Source organism: Lasioglossum baleicum, chromosome 3 (genome assembly GCF_051020765.1).
Source record: "Lasioglossum baleicum chromosome 3, iyLasBale1, whole genome shotgun sequence".
NCBI classification, from domain to species: Eukaryota; Metazoa; Arthropoda; class Insecta; order Hymenoptera; family Halictidae; genus Lasioglossum; species Lasioglossum baleicum.
In genome coordinates this window covers 93,738-117,009 of record NC_134931.1, presented here as the reverse complement: position 1 = coordinate 117,009, position 23,272 = coordinate 93,738, and the positions used below count along the sequence as shown (strand labels likewise).

General features: G+C 36.2%; 1 long non-coding RNA gene across 1 annotated transcript; it reads left to right on the top strand.

Annotated features, from left to right (window-relative positions):
- The first annotated feature begins 7,985 nt into the window (after positions 1–7,985).
- LOC143222008 (uncharacterized) lies at positions 7,986–11,036 on the top strand. Its single transcript, XR_013011916.1, has 3 exons — positions 7,986–8,690; positions 10,436–10,526; positions 10,601–11,036. It is a non-coding gene; the product is annotated as an uncharacterized LOC143222008 (long non-coding RNA).
- Positions 11,037–23,272: the final 12,236 nt, after the last annotated feature.

Below are 23,272 nucleotides of genomic sequence, written 5' to 3'. Positions count from 1 at the left end.
AAACATGGATCTGCGCCCAGTCGTTGATTGACCCTATTAGAACAAATTGTGGGCTGTGTGAGGGCTCATTCGAAAGAGGAAGGTTCAACGCAGCGCGCCTTTCTCATCTCATAAGCCAAAAAAGTCTATTAGAGACAGAAAATGCATTGAAATCTGCGGGATTTTTTCCTAGATTTTTTCTCTACTTTGGGCCATCATATTATTAGATATAAACATAATCTCGTTAACCTCGTGAGAAAAGCGCGCTGCGTCTAACCTTCCTCTTTCGAATGAGCCCTCACACAGTCCACAATTTGTTCTAATAAGGTCAATCAACGTCTGGCCGCAAACCCATATTTTCGACCCAAAATCTAGTAATATTCTAGGTATTTTCTAGTTACAAATCCAGGGTGGACTACCCCCTTATGGGGGTAGTCTACCCTCGATTTGTAACTAGAAAATTACTAGAATCTTACTAGATTTTGGGTCGAAAATATGGGTTTCGTACTAAACGTTGTTTGACCTTATTAGAACAAATTGTGGGCTGTGTGAGGGCTCATTCGAAAGAGGAAGGTTAGACGCAGCGCGCTTTTCTCACGAGGTTAACGAGATTATGTTAATAATTAATAATATGAGGGCCCAAAGTAGAGAAAAAATCTAGGAAAAAAATCCGCAGATTTCAATGCATTTTCTGTCTCTAAAAGACTTTTTTGACTTATGAGATGAGATAAGCGCGCTGCGTTGAACCTTCCTCTTTAGAATGAGCCCTCACCCAGCTCAAAATATGCTCGTATAAGGTCAAACAACGTTTAGTTCCGAACCCATTCTTTCTAGTAAGATTCTAGTTATTTGCTAGATATTTGCTATTTACTAGAATCTTACTAGATTTTGGGTCGAAAAAATGGGTTCGGAACTAAACGTTGTTTGACCTTATACGAGCATATTTTGAGCTGGGTGAGGGCTCATTCTAAAGAGGAAGGTTCAACGCAGCGCGCTTTTCTCATCTCATAAGTCAAAAAAGTCTTTTAGAGACAGAAAATGCATTGAAATCTGCGGATTTTTTTCCTAGATTTTTTCTCTACTTTGGGCCCTCATATTATTAGTTATTAACATAATCTCGTTAACCTCGTGAGAAAAGCGCGCTGCGTCTATTGTTCCTCTTTCGAATGAGCCCTCACACAGCCCACAATTTGTTCTAATAAGGTCAAACAACGTTTAGTACGAAACCCATATTTTCGACCCAAAATCTAGTAAGATTCTAGTAATTTTCTAGTTACAAATCGAGGGTAGACTAGCCCCATAATCGTTTTTCCCTTATTGCATATTGTTATCAATTGTTATATATGTACCCTGATAGCACATATCGACTAAATCGATAGTTTTTAGTCGATTGCGCCCATCACTAGGTGGAGTACATCTGGAAAGAGTGTGGAGTTGCATGCCAGTGGGCTTCCGAAAACGATTACAGGTGTACAAAGTCCGCCGTCACAGCATCTAGAGGGCAGCTTCTTCCTTCCAGATGGAAGGCAGCTCGTGGAGTCTGTGTGGAACGGCGGATGCCGTTATACAGGGCAGCACCGTCGGTGAGGTTATGTCAGTAATGTTGGTAATGTCGGTGAAATGAATTTCTACACATTGTACAAATATGTAGCAGTCTTCCTTTTTACCGACAATTCCAAATACCGATTCTGAATGAAAACGAAATAATAAACCCGATATAAAAAAATATTAAATTTTATTTATTTCTATTATATCTATATTATTTTTCCTAGACTGCGGATCTTTGTGCAAAATAAAAATTGTCTGCATCGATCGCAAGAGAGATGGAAACTATATGTACAAATTGAATGTTACGTTCTTCCCCCCTTGCCGTAATTTTCTTTACAGTTACATTAAGAGTAAACCTACACATAAATCAATAAACTAGTAATACATTAATTATCCCCTAATACGTACAGTTACACGAATTAATATTCGGACGATCTAAAGAAGATGATAACTTTTTAAATATTGTACTATACGATTTGAATTTTTTGGGGGAGCTGGAACAATTAGTTTACTGCAGGATGTGAAAAGAAATTTTTTCAAAAAATGCATTTGGTCGGAATTGCAGAGAAAATACTAAAAGTTACATTTTACAACTTTTTCGCGCGGGCCTATATTGAAAATTTAAAAAGTACGTTTTGTAGGCCTGCGGAAATAATGTGCACTGTGAAAGTTTCATCGAAATCGGTTGATGCGGGAAAAAACGACAGGCCTTGAAAGATGTAAGAATTCTTCGATGTAGGCTGAAAATCTGCGATTTTTACCATCTTTAAACGTTTGTAGCTCATTGCAACGTCAACCGATTTTGACGAAATTTTCAAAATATGTTTAGTCGACACAGATCTACAAAGCGTATTTTTCAATTTTTCAATATGGGCCCACATAAAAAAGTTGTAAAATGCAACTCTTAGTATTTTTTCATACAATTCCGTTCAATTGCAATTTTTGAAAAAATTTCTTTTCACATCCTGTAGTAAACTAATTGCTGTAGCTCCCCAAAAAAGTTCAAATCGTTTAGTACAATATTAAAAGAGTTCTCGTCTTTTTTAGAACGTCCGAATATTAATTCGAGTAATTGCAGTTCCCGTATAGCCTTTTTCCAGGATTGCAAGGATGCGGGATTCGCCTCTTCTCATCTCTCGATAATAATACAAACACGGGGTTTCTCACTAGTTAAAAACGCTAGATAAAAGATCGATCTAGGGCCCCATCTCCCTCAAAGGTCCTATTTTCCGTTTACGAGGCGAAATTTGCATTAGTCGTCACCGTAATTTGCATTATTCGGGAGCATACAAGCTATTTTCATAGCTACATGCTGCCGAATAATGCCAATTACGCCTCGTAAACGAAAAAATAGAACTTTTGAGGCAGATAGTGTTCTAGATCGTTCTTTTATCTAGCGTTTTTGACTAGTGAAAAACCCCGTGTTTGTATTATTATCGAGAGATGAGAATAAGAGGCGAATCCCGCACCCTTGCAATCCTGAAAACGAGTCTACTTCCTTTTAATAAACTAAAGCAAGGATTTGAAACCAAGGAGTATGTTCGGTTGCAGGTAGCTACGGTATAAAGTTTAGTACATTAACGGTATAAAAGGTCCAAATACATCTGGCTACATCGGCTGTGCTTCTTTCGGCTGGCTAAAAATCACTTTGTTGGGAGGTACATCTGGAAGGTCTTTAGCTGAATGTTTTATGACGGCCTCGCCTGTGAATTCGGACTCGCGCTTGTTCCTTCGCGCGGAGGGTTTTACGACGGAACATTAAGTGGCCTGTAGTTCCTATTTCATTTGGAACAACCTAAGCATTGGAAAAACCGAAAGAATACCGGTATTATTTCGGTTTCGGTAGAAAATTGATTGTGCCGTTATTCGAAGACTTTGAATAAATCCACTATCCACAGTCCAAATTCTATCTTGAGATTAGTCTTTTTTTAATCGGAAGAACGCCACACGAAGCAGCTAGCGTCATTTACATGAAACAATTACGAAAAATAAACAAGGTCTGCAATTAACTTGTTAGTGGTTTCATGCCAATATGTCTGGCTGGCCGACGCGCGTCGGGTTACCTGGCCGTGTTTATTGCACCACTTGGCTACGGTGACCGAAGTCTTCGCCGCCCTGGCAGAAAATTATTCGAAGCTACACCGTTTCGATAGTTTCCAGATGGCTGGGAAACCCAAAGGTCTGGTCGCCACATGTGCGATCTTGCCGAATCCTAGGGCCCGCTTCAAGCACTAGCTTAAAAGTTCCGTTCACCCCCAAATGGGACTTTCACCAACATGTTCAGTCGCGTTTTTAACACTTTTTAATGGGTTGTTAACATTTTTTTATCTTATTAGGAATTTATTTTAGTTAGTGATCATATTCATCGATAAAAAAAGATGAGTATACGGTACTATTTATATTGAGTCCTACAAAATATTGCAATTAGAATTACGATTTCAATTATGTCTACTTGTTCTTTGAATACAGTAGAGACTCCCGTATCCGTACCCCCATTATCCGAATACATACCCTAATATAAGCAAAGAGGATTAGATTGAATATAAGGACGTCCTATTGTCCGTATGTTCTGTTATCGCCGCGTCGCTCGCTGTGCCGGGATTCAAATGCGCGCCGTCTCCAGATTCCGACTTTCTGACTCATGCTTCCGAAACTTCGGCAACGTAAAAATCGAAGGAACGCGTCGGCGTCGATCAGTCGAGCAGGTAGTTCACACAGACAGAGTAGAGGTACGCTTGTGTGTAGCGCGCAAGCAATTGAACAGGCACTCAGACGGGCTGAGTTTTCACGTTACCGAAGTTTCGAAAGCATGAGGCGAAAAGTCAGAGTCTGGAGACGGCGCACAGTGTGACCTTTCGTCCAAATCGGAGACAAAATCGAAGAACTTTTGATAGAAATAAGGTAGAGCGATGAAATTTTTTAAAAATTAAAGCTGAAACATTACAGAATATGGGAAAAATAGGGAGATTATGGTAAGAACGTTTTTTAACGTTGAGAAAATTCGTTAAACTTGCACAATTTCGAGAAAATTGTGGTTTTTCCAATACCACGCGCGGAAATTTTTTTTTTAATTTTTGCTATATATCATTTCCCGTAGATTTTTTCACGCCGATTTCAAATCTGGTCTCAAAATTTGTCTACGACCTCAGGATATTGCAAAATCGATTTCTTTAAATTCTACATGTTTAACGAATTTTCTCGGTTAAAAAACGTTCGTACCATAACTTCCCTATTTTTCCCATATTCTGCAAAGTTTCAGCTTTCATTTTAAAAAAATTTCATCGCTCTACCTCATTTCTATCGAAAGTTCTTTGATTTTGAATCGAGTCTGGTCCAAATTTTCCACTGTGCGCCGACGCGACGAAATCTCTCCGTATTTAATCATTGATTAAACACGTTTAATCAATCATAATGTATTAATATTGGATATCACTGTATTCGGGAAAGTCTACAGAATCTTTTGCCAGAAAGAACAATTCTATATCTTTTATAATAACATCACAATATTTGTTTGAAGTTGAAAAATATGTTTTTTTTTCAAAGCCTTGTCCTGAAAAACTGTGCGTATAGGAAAAAAATTGAAAACAGATTCGGAATCAGCGCGAAAAACTCAGGCCAATAAGTCCTGGGTAGTTACCAAAACAACTCTGGATTTTCTGCACGAAATTACCTGAACCTTTTCCCGGAATGTTCGTTTGACAAGCAAATTTTCACATAATCATCCATTTCATTTCCAAAGTACAGTACCAGGACCTCGACCAACCGGCTTGATCGAGAGACAAACAGCCTGGACAAATTAAGGCCCGATGGATAATTGAGACCCGAGGGAAACCACGTCTTACCCTGCCATAGTCCGGCCACTCTAAGCGACCGTAATTATCCTTACGGGCACCGTCGCGTCGGTTCTTCCACGCCATAATTAATCCTCCGGCAACCCTGCCTCTCTTCCCAGTTTTCCCCGAAATTCTATACTCTATACAATTGTACTTGCAGCTATTCCTTCTGACGCGATAACGGTAACGTTAGCGTATCTGCTTTATAATATTTGTCATTGTTGTAATATCCTGCAATTTCTACCATCTTTAACCCTTAGCACTCCAGTGGTGACTCGAAATCACCACTAAAAATTGCTGTCCCATTATGCAAAATATTGTTTACATTGTTAAACATGTTGGTAGCTAATCAATTACTAAACCTTTAATTATTGTATGAGGTATTACGATCAATTTCATATCCATCAAATGAAAAGAATCGTATAGAACGAAATTATTCTACCTAGAACGAGATGTTTCATTTTCGAGTTAAAACAGCTCCGAAATTAAAACAGCTGCAAATGGTTAATTATTATAACTATCTTTTAAATTTTCAATATAGGCCCCACATAAAAAAGTTGTGAAGTGCAACATTTAGTACCTATTTTCTCTACAATTCCGGCCAACTGCAATTTCTGGAAAAATATCTTTAGGATGACGGGTAATTCAGTGTCTATGATGTTTCGCGTGGTTAACAGACAACGATATAGATATTTATTAAAACAATAACACGTAACAATAACAAAACAAAACAAGATGTAATAATAATAACAATAACGAGAAAACTAGATTATAAACGTTAATGACTATCGAGTACTAACAAAGTACAGAGATATAAATTAACGTAGTGCGGGCAACTCTAGAGCGATGCGTTCTCAACGAGTGCCACAAGCTTTTTTTCCACTGGTAAAAATCCTTTTTGGTGGGAGGATTAGCAACGTGAGAAAGACCGTTAAAATAAGGGGAGAAATTCTCCGTTCCTCAAGAGTAAGGAGAAAGTTTCCTTCCCCAAAACAATTCAAAGTCGTCGCTGCCAAGGACATTGCAACGGTTGAGTCAGGGTTCTGGTAATCGTCACTTTTACGACCGAACCCTCAACGCAACCGTCCACAGCGCGCACTTGAGAAGGATGCGTCCGGAAAGTCCCTCTTTCCAACGCGCCATGTCCACTACATATCTTTTCACATCGTGCAGTAAACTAATTTCTCCAACTTCTCACGAAAAGTCCAAATCCATATAGTCCAACATTAAAAAATAACTTTTTTACTCGAATTAATACAACCCCTGGCAGAAAGTTTCCGATCCGGAGGCATTGATACGGATTTTACAGAAAACTATTACTTTATGGAGTTGAAACTGATGGGAAATTAAAAGGGGCTTATTAAAGAATGAAGAACAACAAATTAACATAAGCTTCCATTTATTATAACAAAGAAACGAGACAATAAACAAAATGTTACACGGAAAAAAGTTAATAGACCCATTAATAGATCTGCTGGAAGAAAGTTTCCCATTTGATTTACAGTCTCCGCAACACCAAATTTCTTCAACAATTACTGTTGGATGATTCTTATAGAGTTTTTTGCGCTGATTCCGAATCTGCCCTTAATTTTTCTCCTAGATACAAATTTCGGATCACGAATAATAGATACATAATTTGTAATTAGTTACTCGAAGATATAGATACACAGGGGACCACCTGTAGCGGTATTTTCGAATACCTCGAAACCATTCTGCACTTCGCAATCATAACTTAAATTGTGTTTCTTTTTTTTCAATTACAGAAAGTGGACAGCGAAAGTCAACAGCGCGAACTGCATCAATTCTTTAAGTTGAAAATAAATGTAGACAATTAAAAAATGTTTTTGGTTAAACTTTTCATTAAAACTCGAAGCAATAAGTATTTACCGAACAAAACGATTATAGATGCGGGATTCGATTCGGGGCCAGAAGATTCCCAGCCGTATATATGTACTTGTTTTGTTAACGGCTACCCAACCTCTAAAAAATTATAAAAAAATTAAGAACGGTTGCTTCAATAATATCCAAGTACTGAATTCTTATAAAACTGGAGTCTCTAACACTTCAATACAAAACATGCATTTTCTTGGAATTTTTGGAGGTTTTCAATTTTTTAAAACATGTTTCCGTAATCCGAAAAATCTGAAAAAATACACATTAATAATCAGGATGAGACACAACTAACGTAACAATATAAATGTGGTCAACTGAAGACTTTGATGTATGTATATACATAAAATCGGCAATTTTATGTTTTCCGATTTGTTTAAAAATCGATTTTGCAACCAAAAATTTTGAAAAAAATCTCAGTAGTGTATGCTATTCGGTAGAATATTCATGAATTTTTTCATAATTTTCTGTTGAACATGACGTGACTAAAAACAAATTTGGTTGGATACTTCTGACCATCTTTTCCGGCTATACCTTAAGAATCAACGAAAACATTATTTAAAAAATACAAAATATATTTCTTTTTACATCGTTAAAACCGATTTTTAAAAAAAAATTAGGCCTAATTTCTCTTCGATATCTCTTTTAGATCAAAAGTTATAGCAAAATGTGCGTCGCGCCGCGTGCTGTGCCCGAGATTCAAATGCGCGCCGTCTCCAGATTCCGACTTTTCGCCTCATGCTTCCGAAACTTCGGCAACGTGAAAATCGAAGGAACGCGTCGCCGACGCGTTCGGTCGAGCAGGTAGTCACACGGACATGGTAGAGGTACGTTTGTTGTGTAGCGCGCGTGCAATCGAACATGCACCAACACGGTCAAGCGCGGTCGACACCGCTCACGGATACGACGATACGTCAGGGAAGGGGAAACTGCCGTTCAGTTTTCAGCAGTTTTCAGTTATTCTCTCAACTCTCAACAGTTCTCAAGTTCTCGTTCGCTTAGCTCGGTCGTAATATCTGTGGTTGTCAGGAGGACGCCGCCGCATGTCACATTGTACTTTCACTTTCGAGATATTGTCGTTTAAAGTTTTGATCACTAATGCTTTGACAAGGACATTGGTTATAAATTGTATTATTTTTTCGAGCCTTTTGTATTGATTTTCGTGACGTTTTTTCTGGTAAATACCTAATCCTACACTATAAAGTTCAATAAATGCATAAACTGAAATTTTTTGAAATTGTGACATGCAGCGTTTTTCTTGACACAATCACAGATATATTTACATAGCTTCGCTCTGTGGTTACACGTTACATTCGCAGGTGCGGTCTGCGTTGCGGCATTTGACTATTTGACTATTTATTAGATTGACTTGCTTGGATTATGTGATTACGTGGATTACTTGGATTACGTGCACTACGTGGAAGGAAGGAAGAACGGAAGGTATTTGTACATATTTATATTAGTTGATCGGTTTCATTTTGCTCAAATGTCTCCCAGAATCTTCGCGTGAAAAAGCGTGAGAACGCTTGTCGGCACACCACGCGACAGTGCCATTTGCCATCACGTATGAGGTGCTACGGGGCGAGTATGTTCACTTCAATGTAGAGTCCAAAATAGTAAATTGTTTGTTTCTTTATCACTTTATCACTCTCTTTTCATTATCATTATTATCATTTATCACTTTAAACAAATCCAACACAATTCAGCTTTGGCCCATTCAGATTAGAATTAGCTTAGCAATATTCTAAATCGGCAAAATGATGGCTTAAACCAATTCAGTAAGGCAAGTATAATATTTAATCGGATCTAGGGCACTTCGTCGAAAGACATTTCGTCGAAAGACATTTCGTCGAAGACATTTCGTCGAATGGACATTTGGTCGAATGGACATTTCGACGAAAGGACAGTTGGTCGAATGGACATTTGGTCGAATTGACATTTCGTCGAAAGGACAGTTCGTCGAATGGATAATTCGTCGAAGTGACATTTCGTCGATGAGACATTTCGTCGATGGGACATTTCGTCGAAGAGACATTTCGTCGAAAATACATTTCGTCCACTTTCTTGACCCAAGTTTTTGTTTTAATTTTTTGTTTTGTTTTTGGTTTTGGTTTTGGTTGCCCAAACCCCCCTATATTGGAAAAGGAAAAAGTTGTTCAAAATGTCCATATCTATATCATATATAAATTTTATCAAAATCGGAGTGGGTGGTGCTTTTGTAAATAATTACCGAAACCTTCTTTTTAAAAACACTGGGTGCGTGTTAAGCACTGGGTGGGTGTGTGTGGTGTCAGGCTGGCCCTTTCCACCCCCCCCCCGTGTTTTCTCTCTGACACCACACACACCCACCCAGTGCTTAACACGCACCCACTGTTTCTAAATTATACTCTAGATTCTTACGTATTTTCACGTGCTGATTACAAATATGATAGTGAAAATTGGTGCAAATGTTAATTTCTTAACGGAAACCTTCTTTTTAAAAATACTGGGTGCGTGTTAAGCACTGGGTGTGTGTGTGTGGTGTCAGAGAGAAAACAGGGGGGGGGTGGAAAGGGCCAGCCTGACAACCAAACCAAACCAAAACCAAAACCAAAATCAAAATCAAAACCAAAACCAAAACCAAAACCAAAACCAAAACTAAAACCAAAACCAAAACTAAAACTAAAACCAAAACCAAAACTTGGGTCAAGAAATGTCCCTTCGACGAAATGTCCCATCGACGAAATGTCCCTTCGACGAAATGTCACTTCGACGAAATGTCCATTCGACGAACTGTCCTTTCGACGAAATGTCCATTCGACCAAATGTCCATTCGACCAACTGTCCTTTCGACGAAATGTCCATTCGACGAAATGACTTCGACGAAATGTCCGAATTCGATTTTCGACGAAATGTCCTTCGACGAAATGTCCGGATCCCTATTTAATCTTCTTCACTTGCTTCTCATCATCGAATTTTTTTATTTCTGGTAGTACATTCTTTTGTTTGTAGTTCAACTTTAATCGATTTTTTATGAATATCATTGCAATGTTTGAATCAGTTAGGTATATTAGTTGATGAAAAACGTCAGAAGACCTTTTGTAATTGTAGCACCAGAAATTAGAAAATTCGTTGAGATTAGCAATAAGCGAAGAAGATTAAATACTCACCTTTACTCACTGTGTAATTAAAAATCTAATTTACAGAACGGAGGATAAATATAATGTGCTATTCAGGGAAGGAGGAGAAGGAAGCTGCGGCAACCGGGGAAGAGGAAGACCTCTAATTTTTCACGTGGTACGTATATCTAATTATGCCATTCAACACACATGCATATATTGTACATTACTGATTTTCTTTGTATTTTTTAGGTATCCCACCTATGCCAGAACGTGCTACGGGCCACAAGTTTTGGGAAGCAGAGGCAACAACGTGTAATAATCACAATATACAGGGTGTTCCGTTTAAATTCGAACACCTAAATATCTCTTCAGGTTATTGTGATGCAAAAAATATTTGTTACGTAATGTGCATGGTGTCAATGGACCAAATATCTGGCACACCGTGCACATTACGTAACAAATATTTTTTGCATCACAATAACCTGAAGAGATATTTAGGTGTTCGTCCAATAATAATAAAGCATAGTAATAATAAAAAATTATAATATTTATTATATATATATATATATATATATATATTCCTTGTGTCATTGTCCATGTGTCTTTACCAACTCCCTGCGGTGTATTAAAAAATAAGAAAAAGTAAATTTTCTTCTCCCTTATACGACACTTTGTCTTTTTTTGCATGGTGACATTTTAATCTTAGCTTCCATCTCTTGCAATCGATGCAGAGAATTTTTATTTTGCACAGATTTTTTTTTCGTTTTCTCTCCTTGCATGTGACTGAATATTCATTCAAAAATCAGTATTGTCGGTAAAAAGGGAAACTGCTACATATTTGTACAATAGAAATCTACTTTATCGACATCTGCCACATTAGTGCGATCTGCCCTTACCGACGAGGCTGCCCTGTATAGCATTAATCAGTGCGACCGTGCTGCCATCTTGCGGGGAAGCGGAATCCAGGATAGAGTGGCGTTCCAGCTGGACTGCAGAAAGCTGCATTCCCCGTGGGCTGCATCCAGACGGTTCCAGGTTGTTCCAGGTGGAGTCAACCTATGCGCGTTTTCGTCACTCCCCGTGGAGTCCGTTGTGCTATCAGGGTACTGATGACACCGACGAGATACTGTTAAAGACTGCCAGCCTTACGGGAGTTGGCGGGATTCGAATTTTTCGGTGTTCTCTTACGCCCTCTAGGATATATTCTGACTGGAGTGAGAAACAGGAGGCCAACCACGGCATTTCGTCGGTGCAGAAGACACTGTATTGGTATCGTGTTAGCAACGCGCCCGCGCGCTACACTCACCAGCGTACCTTTACTATATCCGTGTGCGCTGCTTGTGCGAGCCACAATCTATTTTTAGAACTTGCCATGTTGCCATGCTTTACGGCTTACGGAAACGAAACTGAAATTCGACTGTCGAGCCGTCGAGCGTATGAATCGCAATCTGGAGCTAGCCTTCGGGTCCCCGTGCAGCGAGGATTTTTTTTTTATTTTTATTTTTCATTACTTTTTTAATTACATTTTTTAACCTTCCAAAAAATTAAAAATGTTAAAACTATGTTCAAAATATGTATTCATTTTAAATAGAAACGTTTTGTTACTGTCATAATTGCATTAATAAAAATTGGTATATGATCGAGAACAGGTTGATGGTATTTATTTGGACTGATTGGAGAATACGAAAATGCAGGAAGTATTTTTTAGTTTATGAAACAATTTGTAGATTTATTAGTTGTCAAACAAATAATAAAATAAATTGTATAATATATATAAATTGATTTTATACTAGCATACACAAGTTTATTTGATCTTCTGTCTTCCTATAATAAAAAAACACAGTCATAACTATAATTATAATAGAATTTCATAAAATATTGAGGTTATTGCAAACTCATCTTTTTTTGCGATGATGCTCTAATTTTATTGCTTCTCTCGAATGTCCATTTCCTTCCGAGACAGTGCGTTTCTAAGTGTAAATAAAAAATGTTGATATAAAATGTATCATAATTAAACTACAATTATTCTAATAACGTAGAATGTAGTACATATTAAGTTTTAATTACCAGGATTTTCTTCTTCGACGTTAAGCACCCTTTACTGCTTTTCGTAATTTACGTATATGGACATTAGGGTGGACCTTATTTTTCGACCATGAAATTTTTTTGTCCCGTAAACCAGAATTGTAACAAATGTTGAGAAAATGATCTGGAAAAATTTTGGGGCCGAATGGATCATGGGAAAATGAGGCGCAGCAAATTTGAAAATTTTGAATTTTTTAAATCTTTACATACATAGACGTTATGATATATCGTTGAATTTGTCTTTTTTCTCTTTAAGAATCCGTATGTAGCATAAACAGTTGTTGATAGAAAAAACATCCGTGACTTTGAAAACTTGAAATAATTACTTTGAAAAAAAATTTTTTCTCTGATACTATATCCACCTCCTTATATACTACAACTTTTATTTGAAGAGTTTTTTTATATATACATAACTGACAGAGATATTAAGGGGCGTAATTTGCATTATTGGGAAGCATACAACTGCGCATATAGCTATTTTCATAGCTACATGCTGCCGAATAATGAAAATTACGCCTCGTAATCGAAAAAATAGGACTTTTGAGGCAGATAGCGCCCTAGATCGATGTTTTATCTAGCGTTTTTGACTAGTGAAAAACCCCGTGTTTATATTATCGAGAAATGAGTAAATGAATATCTTGCAATCCTGGAAGTCTCTCTACTACCTTAACTAAATTCATTAATACGCTCCAATCTACAAAAGAAAAACAGTTAAAATATCGGAAAAAGAAGTTATTATGAATAATAAGTAGACTGACTGAAACATAGACTGAAGGTGGTCAATGATACCGCTGAACGGGGCGTTAAACTAATGGAGGATCATATTAAAATTTTATATAGAAACAAAGTGGAGAAATAATATATACTATACAAACTGTGATGGAATATCGACAGCAGTATCCTGACGCCACAAAACAGATTTGTCAAAGGATTTTTAAATATTTTTTAATATAGAGAGAGAAACACCTGATCAATCGCTACATGCGATTAATTGCATTTTTAAGAGGCATTGAAGACAGCTTATTAACTGAGAGTTATCAAAGGTTTCTATTTCCTCAGAGTCAGTAAGTTCTTTATTTTTCTCGGAGTCATTAAGTTTTCCATTTTTCTTGGAGTTATTCAATTTTTCATTTTCCTCAGTGTCGTCAAGTTTTTTCATATAGTCCAGTCGGCAGGTCGAAAAAAGGCGTCTACCTGCAAAGTATTCCGAACTTAATGAAATTTTGACACGTCATTTAGGGGTACTCTGGGGAGTCGAATCTCAGTTTTCGACATCGAGGACCCTGTGCTAACTTGGGGAGGGGGAAAAACCACTACTTTTATTACCTTGTCTTGGTTTTTCGCATATCGGGCTCGAGTCGGGTACGCGATACATCAGACACATCGGGAAGCTTATGACTAGACTGCGGATTTTATGCATGTATGACAAAAATGTACACGTTCAATTTAAAGCAGTGGACATGTTAAAAATATTTAAGGACATCAATGTATTAGTTTCAGCTTAATAGGATAATTAAAAGAAGAATACAATTTATATTTGGCTCATGTGCCGTGCAATCAATGCAAACATTTTTTAGTTTGCATAAAGATCCGCAGTGTACTCATGACTCACCTTTGTCGGGCGGCTTCTAAAACAATAGAACAAGATCGCGCGAACGAGTTATCGCGATACCCGAGAATCAACTGTGCGTTCTTATGAAATAGATAATAATAATAATGGTACGTATTTCTTTCATAACTTGTCCATAATGTGATTTTTATATAAGTACATTAGGTATATTCGGCAGACATGTGCATGATCGTTATTTGTATTAAAATTTGAAATAATGCACGTTTCACGTGAAAAAATTATAAGAAAATATTTATAACGTGGTATGTAATAAGTTATGATAACTTTTCAGTGGGTGATGTTTTTATTAACTGTTAAGTAACCTACTTAACTATCATTAATCTTACACAAATTCTTAAAAGATAATATATAGTATACAATATAAAATAAAATAGAAATTAACTTAAAATAAAATCATATAAAATAAAAAACTAGAGGGTTATTGTTGCTCGCTCGCTTCGCTCGCTCGCGAGTAGGGTTGTTTTTGCTCGCTCGCTTTGCTCGCTCGCGGATAGGACTGCTCTTGCGAAAGGGTTAGTGGTACGCATGGCTAGTAGTACCTATAGCTATTAATGTTTTTTTTTTATTTGGTGTGTGACTCTCCACGAGCCACACAAAGAACTTCCCGATTCGTTAGTTGCAGTATATTATTATCATTATTAAGTGTACGTTTTAAGAAGATTATACGTTTTCAGGGAAATTCAATAGTTTTCTACTTATCAAAATGTTTGCTACATATATGGCGTCACATTAAACCAACATCGTATGCTCGTTGCTCGCTTGGTTCCTTGTTATAGCATACTAATGTTGCAAAATAAATTGTCTTAATTAGTTTTTCGTAAACGATACAACTCCTCATTATCCGGGTTTGCAGTAGTGATCTTGGTTTTCTTCGATACTGTTAATTTAAATTGTCCCAAAATATATAAACTGCGCTCAATTTTGAAACTCTGCTCAGTGCTACATACAATATTTGTAAAGTTCGCCTTTCTGATTTTTTAAAATCCAAACATACTTTCTCGTATGTTTGTCCCTGACTTTTATGAATCGTAATCGCTTCAGCAGGAACCACTGGAAATTGACTACGTGTGATTTGATATTTTTCCTCACTCGACATATTTACTTGATTCGATATTTTTATTATTGGTGTAAAATTTTGATCAATATTTGTGCATTTTTCATATAATCACGATAACGAGTTCTTACTTTCACTCCTACTCTGGCCAATTGAAAATCTAACCACAATATAGACGGAATTTTAGTATTTTCTTGAAAAGTAATAAATTTTAATATTCCGCATGTGTGCTCCATTAATCAATCCGTTTTCAACATCAATGTTATTAATAATTATCATATAGTTTATATTAATTTTCAATTTAATCTCAATTAATAATTCGTTTTGAACTGATTGTTTTTTTAAAGATTGTAATATAAATTTTTTTTTGTACTTTCATCGATATTCTTTGAAAATGTATTCTCGCGAGTAGAGATGATTAACTCACTCTTGCATTGGGATAATTTTCGATTATTGTAAGCGGAAACATCATCGTAAGGTACAAAAAAAAATTAAAAAAAAATTTTTTTTTTTAAATTTTAAAGAAATCGAAAAAAATTTTTTTGTGTAATTACGTTTGTTTCTTCGGTGGAAACTTTCCGTTCTCTCGTATAAATTGCATTGTTGAATGAACTTCTTTCGAAAAAACTAAAAAAACTACTTGACCAAAATGGACCAAAATCTAATCAGCTCTAAGTTACAGCGGGGCATATCGATTGCATCATTCATCATCCTGATCGCGTTGTTACTTTTTCTGAAAACGTTAACGAAAAATTTGATTACATAGAAACGGCCATACGCGCGCACACACACACACACACACACATATACGAACATTTTGCTGAAAATAGTCTAAAATGACTGCAATGACCATGAAACGTGAAGATCTGCTAAAAAATCGATTTTCGATTTTCGGGGTCATTACAATAACTTCCCTATAAAATCGGGAAGTTAATTATATAGAGCCTATAGATAATACAGAATAAAATATAAACACGAAATATAATACGTATAATGTTTATATTTATATTTCGGTTTTAATTATTGCCATACTTTACCATATTGTAATCTTCTAGGTGTATTGTATAACTTCCGTAAGGATATTTTAATGATATTATCGATACATATCTAAGTTCATTCGGAGAAAATTCGTTAAAAAGCTAGAAATATTGTCTTTTAAGTTTTTCACATGAAACGTGCATTATTCAAGCTTTAATACAAATAAAGAGCAGGCACGCGTTTGGCGAATATACCTAATGTAGTTATAAAAAAACCAAGTATATTAAAAATCACGTTATAAGTAAAGAAAGAAAACCATTATTACCATTATCTATGTCATAAGAACGCAGAGTATTTGAATCTCGGATAACGCAATAACTCGTCCGCCCGAACTTGTTCGATTCTTTTCGTACCCGCCCGACGAATTCGAAGTCGAATCGAAGGGCCGCCGCCGGACTTTCTGCGACCCGACCCGACTCGAACCCGAACATCGAGCGGCCCGCACATCCCTAAATTATTTATAATTATAAATATATTATATTAAATGACCTATATTATAATAACCTATATTAGGTAATTATTATCACACTTTAAATAAGTAAATATGGCTCAAATTATGCCGTATTTAGGCTCATTTTAATTAGAAGGATCTCACAAATACGTTGGTAATTCCGTAAAAAAGATTGAAAAATAAAAAACTTTCCTATGTGCATTGATGTAATCGGTACGGAGCCTTTTGAACTGTGTCGGCTGCCTCGTACCTCAGTCCCTCTTTGTCGTTTACGAGCTGTCGTAAAAAAAGTTCTGGTACATATGTTGATAGTCTAAAAATATGATCAATGCTATTTTTCAATTTCTCTAAAAAACCTGCATTTGTCGAATTTTTGCGTGTTTTTCACTTTATGTAATTAACATTTTGAACCAAAAAATCGGGAAAAAATCTCAAATATCAATTTCAATTAAATGCAATTATATGATTAAATTAATGCAAGTAAATGGGGAAAATGGACCGAAAATTGAATGGCACAACGGCTGTTTAAATAATTCGAAGGACTACCTCGTCCGGCTGGGCCCTTCATTCCAAATTGTAATATTCCAATATTCCAATATCATTTTAAATACATATATTCAAGTACTATTTAAAACTATTAATGAGTTTTAACAACAAAATATTTTAAATAGAAAACTAAATTTTGACATATAAGATAAGATTATAGCAAGCTTGCTATAAATGTCGAAAACTCGAGTCTGGCCAGATATGAGACTTTCAATTTTCAGGAAACACTATTCTATGATGACGAACGGAGAAAAGGGAAGTGAAGCTCGAGGGCTTCGGTCGCCGTGGAATGGAGTGAAACATTGTAACATGATACGGGTCGGGTGGGGTATATCGGTGTGAGACTACTAATCAAACAACAAAGCTTAATTATTTATCCTTACTTTTTTATAGGATTTTCCTTAACATATTTGGTGAATTTTGTTTCTTTTTATGAAAATGATACCAAAATTATACAATTCCGATGATATTTGCTTATGCGATGAGCGACGCAAGTTTCGGACACAATGAAGGACAGCGTCGGGAAAAAAATAGACGCGGAAAGTCCTTATTCTTTTAAGATTTCGACTTCGACTTCGTCTGCTAGCTCTTCGCCTCGTCGCACAATGTACTCATAAATGAATCATGTTTCAGGAAGTGGTTCAGTTCAGAATGAAATAAAATAATGTTACACGCACTTTTTAAATAGCGTCATGGTGCAAGAAATATTCGTATAGAGTCAAATAGAATTATTTTTTTAGATATCTTCGTACGAAATACTGCCTTTAAATAACATTGTATGGATAGGAGCCGTCGAAAATTAGTTTAATTAGTTAATACTTTTATCTTGTTACTACCTCTACTTTAATAATTGCAGTCAATAATGCTGTCGAGCATTACAAGTATGGGATAAATAAGTAAAAAAATTAATTTTCTGTTTCGTACTAAGGATCTTAATAAGAACGATTGAATTTTGTCATTACACAACATAACAAAATATTTTTTAAGAATCATTATTTTATATATGTATAACGCAATAATGTTCAAATTACTTTTAAATTCCAATACATTTGTAGAATATTACGTAGTAATTACTTCCATTTTTCCTACATCTATAAACTATCGATTATATTGTAAACAATTATTACAATGGTGATAATAAGGAAAATAAGAATGCAATAAGAGAATTATATATAGTATTATAAGGCAATTACAGAATAGGTAATGTCAGCATTCTACTATATCATTCTTCTTCAACTTGACGAAAATCTCGTCGATTGTGGAACTTTTACCGCTGTGGTATATCAGATCACTGTAACTTTCCCGTTATCCCCGCGCCCACTCGCGCCCACTTACCGGTCCCGCGGAATAACACAGGGGCTGGCAGTCTTTAACAGTATCTCGTCGGTGCTGATGAGCACTGATGCTAACCAATAATGCCAACTGTCGCAAGTCGCAATTGGTCGCAATCAGTCGCAATATGTCGTCTTGGTCGTCGGTCGTGGTCGTCGGCAGTGATGCCAGAATCGGGGACGCGAGGACGCTTCCCCTCCAGCACAGGTTCCCCCTCTCTGACGGACCGTCCTCGCCGTAGCTTCTGCTGCGCACGTGCTACACACGAACGTACTTCTACTCTGCCCGTGTGAGTGCATGCTCGATTGCACGCGCGCTACACACAAGCGTACCTCTACCATGTCCGTGTGACTACCTGCTCGACCGAACGCGTCGGCGACGCGTTCCTTCGATTTTCACCAATTTTCATGTTGCCGAAGTTTCGGAAGCACGAGTCGGAAAGTCGGGATCTGGAGACGGCGCGCATTTGAATCCCGGGACGGCGCGGCGCGGCGCGGTGCACATTTTGCTATAACTTTTGATCTAAAAAAGATATCGAAGCGAAATTTGGACTAAATTTTTTTTTAAAAAACCGGGTTTAATGGTTCATCCTAAAATATGTTTTGTATTTCTTAAAAAATTTTTCTCGTTGATCTTTAAAGTTAAGGTAGTCCAGAAGGCCCCCAACACAAATTGATTTTTAGTCGAACCATGCTCAATAAACAATTACGAAAAAATTTATAAATATTCCACTTAATAGCACACATGATTGAGATTTTTTTCAGATTTTTCAGATTATGCAGACATGTTTAAAAAAATTGAAAATCTCGAAACATTCGAAGAAAATGCATATTTCGTATTGAACTTTTCGAGATACCAGTTTTATAAAAATTCATTAGTCCGATATTATTGAAACAATTGTCTTTAATTTTTCTCAGAATTTTTTATAAATTGTATCGTTAAAAAATCAAAATCAATTTTTTCGATACTTCTTTGTTGATGTATTATGTAATACTGAATATTTTTATAATCAGAAAAATAATGTACAGACTTGATAATGCAATATAAAATATTTTATTTACGTTATATTTCAATATACATATGTGCATCACTCCTAACAATTTTGGTAATCACATAATTATTGTAACGACATTTTACATATATCAGGTCGTTAAGTATGAAACTAGACAAATAAAACACAAATTTCAAACACATTTGTCGATGACAGACATTTATCCCTTATGTCGGGAAAGCATTTATATGAAAATTCATCGCCCTCGCAAAGTTATAATCAATTAACTTTGCACTCGTTTTCGAACTAGTGAGGTCGTGTTTTCTTCGTTAATCGTTCGATAGTTTAGTTCATATAGTAAACAGCCAACAGTATGGATGAAGAGAGTGGAAGAGATGAGAGAAAGGATGAGCAGCGGAACCGGGGGTCCAGAGTGTGTGAATGAGTGAAGAAGAATGTGTGAGGAATGAGTGAACGGTGTGCTCTCTCTCTCTCGTGTTTAAGTGTAAATTTAAGTTAAGAATGAAGCGATAAGGAAGGTGAAGTTTGTAAGCCGAGCGGAGGTCCGTGTTTATACCCCGAAATGGGAAATAAAATACTATTATTATTATTATTATTATTATAGTAAACAGCCTACAGTTTCTTTGTCGCGTTTTTAATACTTTTTAATGGGTTTTTAACATTTTTTTATCTTATTAGGAATTTATTTTAGTGAGTGACCATATTCATCGATAAAAAAGGATAAGTATACGTTACTATTTATATTGAGTCCTACAAGATTGCAATTAGAATTACGATTTTAATTATGTCTACTTTTTCTTTGAATATAGCAACGCGTGGGTGTCAGCGGTAATGAAATAGCAGATTCAAGAATGACTTCAAAGAAAAGCGAAGTGTATCGTTACATTAATATTTCATTCTGTAAGTACTTTGTACTTATAACTTTAACTATGTGTTTTTTTTATGTTGTAGAAAGACAGAGGACCATTTAAAATCGCGGTAACGTAAAATCAATATTAGCAGATTCAAGAATTACTTCAAAGAAAAGAGAAATGTATCGTTACATTAATATTTCATTCTGTAAGTACTTTGTAATTATACCTTTGACTATGTGTTTTTTTATGTTGTAGAAAGGCAGAGGACCATTTAAAATCGCGGTAACGTAAAATCAATATTAGCAGATTCAAGAATGACTTGAAAGAAAAAAGATAAGTGTATGATTACATTAATATTTCATTCTGTACTTTGTATAATTATAACTTTAACTATGTGTTTTTTATGCTATAGAAAGGCAGAGGCCCATTCAAAATCGCGTGTGTGTCAGCTGGAGTGGACTTTCTGGACAACGTAAAATCAATATCAAAAAGATAAGTATGAACTATACTATAAAGTTATACATTAATATTTTATTCTATACTTTGCAATCATGACTTTAACTAATTTTTTTTTTTTTTGTTATGTTACAGAAAGGCAGGGACCATTTAAAATCGATTTTCGTAACCGGAGATGTATGAAACTTGACAAATGTGTTTGAAATTTGTGTTTTATTTGTCTAGTTTCATACTTAACGACCTGATATATGTAAAATGTCGTTACAATAATTATGTGATTACCAAAATTGTTAGGAGTGATGCACATATGTATATTGAAATATAACGTAAATAAAATATTTTATATTGCATTATCAAGTCTGTACATTATTTTTCTGATTATAAAAATATTCAGTATTACATAATACATCAACAAAGAAGTATCGAAAAAATTGATTTTGATTTTTTAACGATACAATTTATAAAAAATTCTGAGAAAAATTAAGGACAATTGTTTCAATAATATCGGACTAATGAATTTTTATAAAACTGGTATCTCGAAAAGTTCAATACGAAATATGCATTTTCTTCGAATGTTTCGAGATTTTCAATTTTTTTAAACATGTCTGCATAATCTGAAAAATCTGAAAAAAATCTCAATCATGTGTGCTATTAAGTGGAATATTTATAAATTTTTTCGTAATTGTTTATTGAGCATGGTTCGACTAAAAATCAATTTGTGTTGGGGGCCTTCTGGACTACCTTAACTTTAAAGATCAACGAGAAAAGTTTTTTAAGAAATACAAAACATATTTTAGGATGAACCATTAAACCCGGTTTTTTAAAAAAAAATTTAGTCCAAATTTCGCTTCGATATCTTTTTTAGATCAAAAGTTATAGCAAAATGTGCACCGCGCCGCGCCGCGCCGTCCCGGGATTCAAATGCGCGCCGTCTCCAGATCCCGACTTTCCGACTCGTGCTTCCGAAACTTCGGCAACATGAAAATTGGTGAAAATCGAAGGAACGCGTCGCCGACGCGTTCGGTCGAGCAGGTAGTCACACGGACATGGTAGAGGTACGCTTGTGTGTAGCGCGCGTGCAATCGAGCATGCACTCACACGGGCAGAGTAGAAGTACGTTCGTGTGTAGCGCGTGCGCAGCAGAAGCTACGGCGAGGACGGTCCGTCAGAGAGGGGGAACCTGTGCTGGAGGGGAAGCGTCCTCGCGTCCCCGATTCTGGCATCACTGCCCGTAAGGCTGGCAGTCTTTAACAGTATCTCGTCGGTGACTGGGCCGCACTGCGCACGACCGACGACCAGTGATGCCAGAATCGGGGACGCGAGGACGCTTCCCCTCCAGCACAGGTTCCCCCTCTCTGACGGACCGTCCTCGCCGTAGCTTCTGCTGCGCACGCGCTACACACGAACGTACTTCTACTCTGCCCGTGTGAGTGCATGCTCGATTGCACGCGCGCTACACACAAGCGTACCTCTACCATGTCCGTGTGACTACCTGCTCGACCGAACGCGTCGGCGACGCGTTCCTTCGATTTTCACCAATTTTCATGTTGCCGAAGTTTCGGAAGCACGAGTCGGAAAGTCGGGATCTGGAGACGGCGCGCATTTGAATCCCGGGACGGCGCGGCGCGGCGCGGTGCACATTTTGCTATAACTTTTGATCTAAAAAAGATATCGAAGCGAAATTTGGACTAAATTTTTTTTTAAAAAACCGGGTTTAATGGTTCATCCTAAAATATGTTTTGTATTTCTTAAAAAACTTTTCTCGTTGATCTTTAAAGTTAAGGTAGTCCAGAAGGCCCCCAACACAAATTGATTTTTAGTCGAACCATGCTCAATAAACAATTACGAAAAAATTTATAAATATTCCACTTAATAGCACACATGATTGAGATTTTTTTCAGATTTTTCAGATTATGCAGACATGTTTAAAAAAATTGAAAATCTCGAAACATTCGAAGAAAATGCATATTTCGTATTGAACTTTTCGAGATACCAGTTTTATAAAAATTCATTAGTCCGATATTATTGAAACAATTGTCCTTAATTTTTCTCAGAATTTTTTATAAATTGTATCGTTAAAAAATCAAAATCAATTTTTTCGATACTTCTTTGTTGATGTATTATGTAATACTGAATATTTTTATAATCAGAAAAATAATGTACAGACTTGATAATGCAATATAAAATATTTTATTTACGTTATATTTCAATATACATATGTGCATCACTCCTAACAATTTTGGTAATCACATAATTATTGTAACGACATTTTACATATATCAGGTCGTTAAGTATGAAACTAGACAAATAAAACACAAATTTCAAACACATTTGTCAAGTTTCATACATCTCCGGTTACGAAAATCGATTTTAAATGGTCCCTGCCTTTCTGTAACATAACAAAAAAAAAAAAAATTAGTTAAAGTCATGATTGCAAAGTATAGAATAAAATATTAATGTATA